Genomic DNA, 12,473 nt, shown 5'->3' with positions numbered 1-12,473 from the left:
AGATACGTCATTCCTCAAGAGAAACAACCTGAAGAGGATGAGATGATACAACGATTGATGCACATTGCACAGCTCCCCAGTACACACAGTGGACATAAAAGCGCACAAGCGTTGAGCCGTTTAATCTGCAGCCGTCCAGCTGATGTCTAGTGGGACGTCAGGCATCGGTGCTCACGTGACTGCTCTGGTGGAAGCTGTGATTGGTTTGTTGTCTGAATCTCCGCTGATAGCTCCCTGTATTCTGGTGCGCTGGTGTTAGGAACTCCCAAGTCAGTACAGTGAAACTCGGGAACTACTCAGAAGGCCAGGTGTTCGCTGGAGCCCCTAGTGGTGGGGACAGACTGGGCTGCGGGCCGACCGAGGGTCGAGTAGCGTATACTGACTTAAAGGAGTTTCCCAGAAGTGGAGTGATTGGTGGACTGTAGTATAAGAGAAATCCAAGGTCCAAAGGTCACAGGCACAGAAGCAATATCCAAGGGCAAGCAAAGGGTCAAACTCACAGGCAGAGAAGCAAAATCCGAATTCCAGGCAAAGGTCAAGGTCAGAAGAGAAGGGTCAAAGGTCCAATAACAAGCAGGGGTCAAAACACGGGTGGCCAAATCTAAGGTAACAGGAACCTAAATGGATAGTACAAGCAGGCAGCAGGACTGAGGACAGAACGCTATAACCGGCAGTGAGGCTCAGTCTTCACTGCCTTAAATAGTACAGATGGCCAATTAGGACACAGTCCAGAATATGTCCTCAGCTGCAGTATGATAGAGATGCAGAGCCTGCAGCCAATGGAATAGGCAGAGTGCCAGCAGTAACCTAATCTGTAATCAGCCTGATTAGCTGATCCTACACAGCCTTGCATGGCTGGCCCTACCTAATCCTGTGCGCACGCGCCCGACTGTTTGACAGCTGGCCGGGCGCGGCGTCAGGAAGACCAAAGCGTCCCAGTTGTTGCCCAGGCAACCGGGACACAGAAACCGGAAGTGACGCCCTGGTTACCGTAGCAATGGCCAGGGCGTCACTAGGAACAGCAAGAGAGTCGCGGCGGTGCCCGGAGCCGCCGCAACCACTAACAGCTGGTCCCCATAACTGGGTATCGGGATGGACTGTGTACTGGGCTGGAAATATGATTAAAATAAAAAAGAAGGTATGTAGAAGTACTGTATGTGTATAAATGAAAGGAAATCGGGTGATGGAATAGTATAGATTAATAGGGGGGTAGAGAAAATAATTAAATAACTGGGCGGAACAGAGTTTTGGAAAATATAGGACAATAGTTTGGAGGAAAAATAGTCTGTGTGTGAGGGACTGTTCTGTGCATCGCTCTGAGGGATACAGTCATCTGTCCTAGGCTACAAATGCCCATCATGCTTAGGTCGTGTCATACAGATGGTCTTCACTGCAAACTGGCCAGTGGATGGCGCTATGCTTGTTTTTTAAAAATTTTAAATTGAATTTTTATTGAGCCCAGTGGAGAACAAATAAAATGCATCCTGACAGACAATCATGTACAAACATAAATTGTATATATTTATGGGGTATAATATTAAAGTGGTTTATCCATAGGTCTTTGTGGAGTATGGGGGTAATGTATTCAATAGGGGGGCATGGGGCTTATGCGTCCTGGGGTGGGAAGTGAAAGGGGAGAGAATGCTGGGAGTTGGGAACCTTAATTCCCCTGATGAGATTTTTGGCCTGAAATCCGTTATTTTGGAACATTCCACCATATATAAGTGTAAGGAACCTACTTTAGCTCATTGCTGCTAGAACAAGTTGGATGTAGGGGGAGAGAAGGAGGGGGATCTAGAAAAGACAAGATACCGTTTGTAATAGATCTTATTACATGTTCTCTATACAGATCCAAATCTAGGATTGTAAGATTCCATCTAACAATCTCCCAATCAGTAGACTCAGGGACCCCCTCCCCCATCTCATCCTTCGGCCTTGGCGAAGGGGCAAGACGTGCAAAAAATTCCTATTTTGTAGATGCTAAAGGTGGGAGCAGTGACTGCAGAATATGGTGATCTGGAAGGGTCCACAGGAGAGCAAACCCACTCAGGAGACCAATGTCCTTGACAGTCCAAGCCCCACACGCTACCGGTGACTTACCAGCTGCAAATTAAGGGTTAGTCCAGACGGCGTAGCCTCCAGGTGGGTCAGACCATAGAATATTTTGCCGAATTTGTCCTGAACCCAGAAGCAGAACAAAACGCTCAGATGATCCTTCAGCCCAGAAGGGTCCTGTTGTGGGACCCAGAGACGAGAGGAGACTGAAATCATATCGAGAGCCCTGGATACAATTTCTAAAATAAACCTTTGTGACTGTACTGTGTTGGGTTGTGTTGTGTTGGTGTATTTGTCGTTTTTTTTTTATTATTATTATTATTTTTAACTTGTGTTTGTGGGGTGTTAAATGTGAGCTTGTCTCTCGGCGTGTAAAGTTCCTGCCACAAGAAGATGCTTCATCTTTCCTCCGCGTCTGAGAACGTGGACCACACTGACCTATATTTGATGTGGTAGAAATGTACAGGATGCTGAACGGCAGGGTCCTCCTGACAGCACAGGCTGGGGAAGTTACACTGTACTCTGTATACTGCAGACAGCCAATGGAAGGGGAGAATAGACTGCGTCATCGTTACAGTACTTCTGTAGGTAGATGGATGAGGGGTGATGACTGTGCTAATCTACATGTTGCATTTATAAACGGGTGTCAATTGCTCCATTACTTTCTATACTTTATTTTTATTTAAAGAAAAAATAGGCCTGTTTCCCATCTCTTTGTGAAGATACGAAGTGGGATTTATATTCTCTCATTAAAGTTTTAGTAGATGCAAGGGGGGCGGTGTGTAATTAATTTAAAGCTCTATTTAATCAATCTTGCTTAGAGTCTCCCATAGCCCATGTTTTCCAACTTACTTGTGGATCTCAAATGGGGAGGAGATTTTAAAAAAGTGGGTGGGGTTTAAAGTGCATAGATTGGGGGTGGGGCTTATCTTATCCCAATTTAGCATGTCTAAATGTCTGTGTTCCAGAACCAGCCAATTAATTCTATTCGCCACTTTAAAATGTGGGAGGGGCTGAGAGCGGAGCTATCGCAAGCCACTATCTGTTAGCTATAAATATATTTAGTGAAAGATCTTTATCTTTAGATAATTCATTTTAAAATTGGCGTTCTGCAAATTTATACAACTACTTGACTCCATTCAGTAAAGAAACGCGTGGTTGACATTGGTGCAAAACAAGATAATGTTCTGTTTTTCCTTGTTAATGTCAAATCTCTGTACTGGCTTTAGTGTTCGCTGAGGGGAGGTTTATATAACGTCAATTAATCTCTACCCCAAATCTGGTATTTGAACCTCGTTATCTCCATGTATTGCCGGTATAGACCACCTGCAGTCTACATTCTGGTCCTCTTGTGTGGGAAAAGTCTATAAATAATTACTTTATTATTATTGGTGATGATTTTCACATTTAATGGGGACAGTGCTCTATAACGGCTGAGCATGGTAACGTAATTTTAAGATTTTTTTTTTTGCACTGTCCTATAAACCTCGTTCCAAGAGGTTCAATGCAGATGTATTATCGGATCTATCACAGAAATATAATGTAAGATGGCTGGAGATTGGGCAAAGAAACTACATAACCTGCCCCTGCATTTGTAGATTTTGGATTAAGATTAAAAAAAAATCTGATGTCCATTATGTAACAGGCAACCGAGGAACTAAATGCAGCAAAAGTTTTCCTTAATTATAGCAGAAGCCGCTTCCTACAGGAATGGGGTAAATATAGAGATGAACTGAACTGCTTAGCGCTAGTTCCACCAAATATATAAAACAAGACTTGTTTCACGTGAAATAAGTTTATCATCAACAACTACATGAAATTGTCACCGTTTTAATCACAATATGGGTTTATCATATAATTAGACCATTTTTCCCCAAAAATGTGAATATTGATTTCGGAATAAGGGCCTGTGTTACAGACAAGGAAGTACGTGGTCATCGGACATGTGTGTTGTTTGGGCCTTTGTGCACCAGTCTCTCCTTCCTCAATATCCTGTAACCGGCGCGTGCTGTGTGCACAGGTATCAGCGATGGGATCTACGCCCCACGTATGTCTCACTTCCTCTCACGGAGGGCACAGGGCTGGTTGCGGAAGATCATTACAGACAGCTTGTGGTTTGTGACATCAATGTAGCTTCCTCTCCACCCCCGAACATAACTGATTCCGACTGATTCCAAGAGCAGAGAGGACCTTCATCAAGGTACGATAAGGACTGGGAATGCGAAATACACTATTCAGCAACACAGGTCCAATACAGACTCTACTACACCGTGACATGTACACACACAGCCCAGTACATACACTACTACACCGTGACATGTACACACACAGCCCAGTATAGATACTACTACACCGTGACATGTATACACACAGCCTAGTACATACACTACTACACCGTGACATGTATACACACACACACAGCCCAGTACAGACGCTGCTACACCGTGACATGTATACACACACACAGCCCAGTACAGACACTACTACACCGTGACATGTATACACACACACACAGCCCAGTACAGACGCTGCTACACCGTGACATGTACACACACACAGCCCAGTACAGACACTACTACACCATGACATGTATACACACACACAGCCCAGTACAGACGCTACTACACCGGGACATGTACACACACACAGCCCAGTACAGACACTACTACACCATGACATGTATACACACACACAGCCCAGTACAGACGCTACTACACCGTGACATGTATACACACACAGCCCAGTACAGACGCTACTACACCGTGACATGTATATACACACACAGCCCAGTACAGACGCTACTACACCGTGACATGTATACACACACACAGCCCACTACAGACACTACTACACCGTGACATGTATATACACACACAGCCCAGTACAGACGCTACTACACCGTGACATGTATACACACACACAGCCCAGTACAGACGCTACTACACTGTGACATGTATACACACACAGCCCAGTACAGACGCTACTACACTGTGACATGTATACACACACACAGCCCAGTACAGGCACTACTACACCATGACATGTATACACACACACACAGCCCAGTACAGACACTACTAAACCGTGACATGTATACACACACAGCCCAGTACAGACGCTACTACACCGTGACATGTATACACACACAGCCCAGTATAGACACTACTACACTGTGACATGTATACACACACACAGCCCAGTACAGACACTACTACACCGTGACATGTATATACACACACAGCCCAGTACAGACACTACTACACCGTGACATGTATACACACAGCCTAGTACATACACTACTACACCATGACATGTATACACACACAGCCCAGTACAGACACTGATACACTGTGACATGTATACACACACACAGCCCAGTACAGACACTACTACACCATGACATGTATACACACACACACACAGCCCAGTACAGACACTACTACACCGTGACATGTATACACACACAGCCCAGTACAGACGCTACTACACCGTGACATGTATACACACACACAGCCCACTACAGACACTACTACACCATGACATGTATATACACACACAGCCCAGTACAGACGCTACTACACCGTGACATGTACACACACACAGCCCAGTACAGACGCTACTACACCGTGACATGTATACACACACACAGCCCAGTACAGACACTACTACACCGTGACATGTATACACACACACAGCCCAGTACAGACGCTACTACACCGTGACATGTATACACACACACACACAGCCCAGTACAGACACTACTACACCGTGACATGTATACACACACAGCCCAGTACAGACGCTACTACACCGTGACATGTATACACACACACAGCCCAGTACAGACGCTACTACACCGTGACATGTATATACACAACCTAGTACAGACACTACTACACCGTGACATGTATACACACACACAGCCCAGTACAGACGCTACTACACCGTGACATGTACACACACACAGCCCAGTACAGACACTACTACACCGTGACATGTATATACACAGCCTAGTACAGACACTACTACACCGTGACATGTATATACACACACAGCCCAGTACAGACGCTACTACACCGTGACATGTACACACACACAGCCCAGTACAGACACTACTACACCGTGACATGTATACACACACACAGCCCGGTACAGACGCTACTACACCGTGACATGTACACACACAGCCCAGTACAGACACTACTACACCGTGACATCTATACACACACAGCCCAGTACAGACGCTACTACACCGTGACATGTATATACACACAGCCCAGTACAGACGCTACTACACCGTGACATGTATACACACACACAGCCCAGTACAGACGCTACTACACCGTGTCATGTATACACACACAGCCCAGTACAGACGCTACTACACCGTGACATGTATACACACACACAGCCCAGTACAGACGCTACTACACCGTGACATGTATACACACACACAGCCCAGTACAGACACTACTACACCGTGTCATGTATACACACACAGCCCAGTACAGACGCTACTACACTGTGACATGTACACACACAGCCCAGTACAGACACTACTACACCGTGCCATGTATACACACAGCCCAGTACAGACACTACTACACCGTGACATGTATACACACAGCCCAGTACAGACACTACTACACCATGACATGTATACACACACACAGCCCAGTACAGACACTACTACACCGTGACATGTATACACACACACAGCCCAGTACAGACACTACTACACCGTGACATGTATACACACACACAGCCCAGTACAGACGCTACTACACCGTGACATGTACACACACAGCCCAGTACAGACACTACTACACCATGACATGTATACACACACACAGCCCAGTACAGACACTACTACACCGTGACATGTATACACACACACAGCCCAGTACAGACGCTACTACACCGTGACATGTACACACACAGCCCAGTACAGACGCTACTAGACCGTGACATGTATACACACACACAGCCCAGTACAGACACTACTACACCGTGACATGTATACACACACAGCCCAGTACAGACGCTACTACACCGTGACATGTACACACACAGCCCAGTACAGACACTACTACACCGTGACATGTATATACACACAGCCCAGTACAGACACTACTACACCGTGACATGTACACACACACACAGCCCAGTACAGACACTACTACACCGTGACATGTATACACACACACAGCCCAGTACAGACACTACTACACTGTGACATGTATATACACACACAGCCCAGTACAGACACTATTACACCATTGCTGTTATTGATGGTGTAATTTTATTGCTTAATTAACCAACAAAACCAAAATATAGAGCCGATTCTATCATTGTGTCAGTTCCACTATGTTGCAGCTAATTAGATGTAATCTTAATGATGCGTCATAAGAGCTCAATAGCTGCCGATGACTGATGGAAACAGGAAATCCTCCTGTCTGTTATATGTGACTGCTCATCCTCCACTAATCGCTGTGTCCAAGGGCCACACAAAACACAGACACAGACACAGACACACAAAACACAGACACAGACACACAAAACACAAAACACCAGACACAGACACAGACACACAAATGCTGCACAGGTAATGACAAGTTTCATAAAAGTTGCAGAAAGTAGCGGGACGTATGATGTGATTTACACCATCAGACCCGCTGTCCGCTGCTTGCGGCTGAGAATCACGTTCTTTAATCGCCGCGGCAGCCGAGTATCGTTCTTCTGCCACCGCGATAAATTAATGCCAAATTTCTGCATAACGTTGGCTTATTCTTAGTTTAGTAAACAGACTTTAATCTTTAAGTCTCCCACATAAACTGTCTCCTAGTTGAATCGCCCCCTTTGAATGACAATATATCATTTATCTTATATGATTGTTAAAATGGATTTAATATAATGTTGCTGGATGTTACATTAGGGGCAGAGATGCCCACACTCCGTCCTCAAGAACAACTAACAGGTCATGTTTTCAGGATTTCTATAATCATGGACAGCCGGTGAGTTTATCTATTTTCCTGGTTTCCGTATTTATCCCATTTGTTTCTACAAACAGAAATCCTGAAAACATGAGCTGTTGGTAGCTCTTTGAGCTCCTTTGCATCAGGGGATAGGTTGGTTGTTACAGTATCCAGTTTATCTCAGTGGATGTGCTGTAATTGTATTATTACCTGTGGGGTGTATATATATATATATATATATATATATATATATATACTGTTCAGCCAAGTGTCCGTTATTATTCTCTGTTATCAGACACCTCAGGCTCATTAACACTGTATGTGTCCTTTAATAGATTTAAAAGCAATAGATCTGCTTTGCATAGGGATAACATTTCCCCCATGTAAATGTTAATCATGGATTTTTTTTTATGTAAGACAAAACTTATATTTTTATGGTATTTTCTGTTTCCTATAAGAGCACTGTGACCACACAATCTAAAATATAATACTACTAGCCCCAGAGGAGGGGCCACGTCTGTTATCAGCTGGCTAATTTATTGATTGATCAAGAAGACATGAGTTGACCTTTTAACAGGTATATGGCAGCATGCTATGAGTAACCTCCATATGATCGCCAGAGTAAATTGTTTTGACATCTAAGAAAGACAAGACAGTACCAATCGCTGTATTCAACACATCACAATGCTTTTATAGGTTTAGTTGCACCTTAAGTTTAATTTGGAGGTTGGTGAAAGCACTATGGATAGTATTTGATGTATATTGTTTGAAACAATACCTAACCATGTACAGCATTTCACACTGAGCTCCATGATGACGTTCCCCATTTTTGTGTTTTATGTGCTAGGTTGCTTGGCTCCAACGACATGGCAGCACCTCCCACGTTCCCTCCTGACCTCCGCACCACTAGTGGTGACCTGCTTCCTTACTCCTGCGCCCAGTGTCTGGTGGCCCTACTCGCCCTGGGCTCCGCCACTGCCCTCTTCATGGTCCTTTGCCTCTCCTTGTCTTTCAAACTGTCTCGAAGGTCCACGAGGTGCCGCCCGGGCAGAGTCATGGCCACCCCCCCTCCTGTGCCCTTGGAGCTTTGGGCTTCCCCTCCGACCTCTCAGAGTCAGACCAATCTGCTATGGACTACAGAGCCGGTGCCACCGCCCCCGTTCCCCGTAGAATGGGAGGAGGACACGGTCCCGCAGCCGCGGGTCACACTGCACGACATTGGTGAATTTTGGTGGCGCAGTACAGCCAGGGCCGTGTGATGCCCGGGGGCCTCAAACCGCTTCCGCTAAGTCCAAACTTTTACCAAGATGTCTGGGTCAATATAAACATTTCACAAGAGAAATGTTCTATTATTAGTGACAAACTATGTAACAACTACCCCTCCTAGGGTCTATTGGTCTGTAAACAATTTGAGATACTTTTGTTGGTCTTTAAACAATTTGAGATACTTTTGTTGGACTTTAACACAATGTACCTATATTTTGTTATGTTCATTTTGCTCACTGATACTCTATACTCTTTATTGCCTCTGTTTTGTGCATCAAATGTCCCTGAACAACAATATAATAACGTGAAACATGAAACTCTCCTTTCATTCTATTACGAATCCCCTAACTTTGGAGGGTAAACGACTGATAGGACGTTGGGCTTGGCTCAGTTGTACTATCGTGGATGTAGACACCTCCGGCCTGTGAATACATCGCCATTGCCAGACTTGAAGATCGGTCATTTGTGACCATATTGTCCGTCCACTGCCGTACGCGAGATCAAAATCCAGTTGTAACGGTGGTAAATTAAACTAGCCGATGACCACACTCTTATGCCGGTCAGAGATGTTAGGATTCTGCCGTTCCGTAAGTCCAACAAGACCCTCACATCGGTGTCCTGGTTGTACATATCGGCGTCACTACGGCTTGTTAGCGCCTTGATGCGCATCCGGAGCACTGATGTGGAGCACGGAGTGTTTGTAATGTACGTTCTAGTTTGTTAGAATTACTTTGGTTTGCACAACATTTACATGCACTTGATTTGCACTAAAAATATGTCCTCAATACAGAATTGTATGGCCAGTGTGTACGTAGCCTCAACGTCATTAGCAGATAATTCATGTTGTTGCCTCTTATACACCTCAGGGCCACAAACACAATACCTGCACAAATTTTTCGTGAAAGGACCGATAATCGTTTTGTGTGAGGCAAATCTAAATCGCTGTCATCTAATGCAAAATGTCTTTGTAAAAATATTCTAAGTTTGATAACTGAGGTTGCCCAGAACTTTGACAACAATTGTATTACTGTGGGTGTGGCCAGCCGGAATTATCTTAATTAAAAGGACTTGTACTGGAAACGCTGAGGATCTAAGTGATGTCATCATCATCATCATCATCATCATCATCATCATCATCATCAACATTTATTTCTGTCACACATCTATGTGGGTACAAATCATTCATGAAAGGACCTTTTAGAAATAGACCTTTTAATGACAATACATAAAACAGTGATGGACAACAGGATGCTCTTGTTGGTGCATGTGGCCCTTCGACCCTTCACCTGTGGCCCCCAGCTTGTTATTTCTTTTTGTCAGATTTGTTTGTTATTGTAACACTTGTTTTAAATGCCTGCTGATATGTTATTAGTGGTGCTTCTTTGATTATAACTTATTACTGAGCTTATGGGTAATGTATGTCCCTTTTGGAGGTTAGAGAGCTGCCACTGTGGGCCCTGGAGTGTACCCCTGTGGCCCCTGGAGTGTACCCCTGTGGGCCCTGGAGTATACCCCTGTGGGCCCTGGAGTGTACCCCTGTGGCCCCTGGAGTGTACCCCTGTGGCCCCTGGAGTGTACCCCTGTGGGCCCTGGAGTATACCCCTGTGGGCCCTGGAGTGTACCCCTGTGGCCCCTGGAGTGTACCCCTGTGGGCCCTGGAGTGTACCCCTGTGGGCCCTGGAGTGTACCATGTTGCCTATCTATCACTGGCATAAAATCATACCCTGTGTTGGCACTTGTACGGGCTGGCACAATCGTCTAAGGGAATCATTCACGGAAACCGGTGTCATTAAAAAAAATTAGTGTTGTCTGTAGCAATCAATCAGACGCTTGGTTTCCTGTTCTAAAAGGAAATAGAATAATGACAGTATTTGATTGGTTGCTACAGGTAACATAACCTTTTCCCACTCACCAGTTTTCAGTAGTAGTGTCCACCTCGCTGCCTTATGGGTACTTTACCAGCGTACAAGCACCGGGCTCTTACAACATAATGGGCTGAAATTTATTTCCCCTGCTGCACCCTTCCCTCCTGCTTTTGATTGCATTCAGTTTTATCTTTCTATCTGTTCATTATTTATTGTATATTATTGATACTCGGCTGAGTGAATTGAGGTTGCTACAAATGTTACGCTTTTACCCGTTCTTCACCCTGCTGATTGAGACATATTTGTTTTCCACTTGACGTGTTTTAAACCAATTTATGAATAATAAAGTAAATTTTTAAAGTGAAGTATTAAATGTTTTTCTTTGGAGACTATTAGGTAAGTGGTCCTCTGTTCATGGCTCCGCTCACCTCCACCTCCTGGTCTCACCGACCGTAACACAATGATGGAATCTGTTATTGGAGGGATCAGATCAGTTATGAATGTAGGTCTGAGAGTTGTAATGACCCTCAACGTTCAAGAAGAGGCCAAATATTCCCAACTAAAACCCTTCTGGTACAAGTCTACCTGGATTAGTATCACTACAACTGCCCTCTGTACTCTGCGAACTCTGGACCTCATCAGCCACAGATAAGTGGGTCCACCAAGTGACTTATTATTGCCGACACAAAAGTATTGATAAAACACATAATTCCTGGCCAGGTGAATTGCATAAAAACACAGCTACAAACATAGAGGTGAATACTATTAGAAAGAAACTAGAATCCACCAGTTATAGATAGAGTTGTCTAGTAGAAGGAAGATGAAGGAAGCTTGGCCAGGGGTGGACATGGTCAGAAGGCAGCTAGGCCAGGTGTCCTCACAAGAGGTTGCTTCAGGTAAGGTACTGACAACAGGAAACTCATTATCCAAAAAAGTCAGGAAGAATATCGTGAGGGGACAATTTATAGACAAAGGTCTTGTGACCGAGGCTGGCCTGAGAGAGGAGGAGAGGACAAGCAGAAGAGGCTCTATGCTGAGGCGTAGAAGACGGTGGATAATTGGTTAGGCGTTTTATGAGACGTTTGGCATATTCTGTGGCAGATGTCGTCTACATAAGGGATGTATTTTAAGAAAAGGGGGAAAAGCTTCTTGGAGCAAACACAACATGAAGACCATTAAACCTGGGCAAGATGCTGGAGTGATTGGCAAGATGCCCAAAGCTCAACAAAGCCAAATTATAGCATGTTGGATTCAGGGACGGGGATAACAGTCCGCTGCTAAAGAACATTGATCCTGTAATCATGTATGGAAA

At 44.7% G+C, this 12,473-nt stretch overlaps 1 long non-coding RNA gene across 1 annotated transcript; it reads left to right on the top strand.

Moving 5' to 3' along the window:
• Positions 1-3,999: 3,999 nt before the first annotated feature.
• LOC142098598 (uncharacterized) lies at positions 4,000-10,490 on the top strand. The gene is made up of 2 exons (XR_012678363.1): positions 4,000-4,255; positions 8,878-10,490. It is a non-coding gene; the product is annotated as an uncharacterized LOC142098598 (long non-coding RNA).
• The last annotated feature ends 1,983 nt before the right edge of the window (positions 10,491-12,473 follow it).

The sequence above is a fragment of the Mixophyes fleayi genome, chromosome 7, assembly GCF_038048845.1.
Source record: "Mixophyes fleayi isolate aMixFle1 chromosome 7, aMixFle1.hap1, whole genome shotgun sequence".
Taxonomy (NCBI): domain Eukaryota; kingdom Metazoa; phylum Chordata; class Amphibia; order Anura; family Limnodynastidae; genus Mixophyes; species Mixophyes fleayi.
This window is presented reverse-complemented; position numbering and strand designations above follow the sequence as displayed.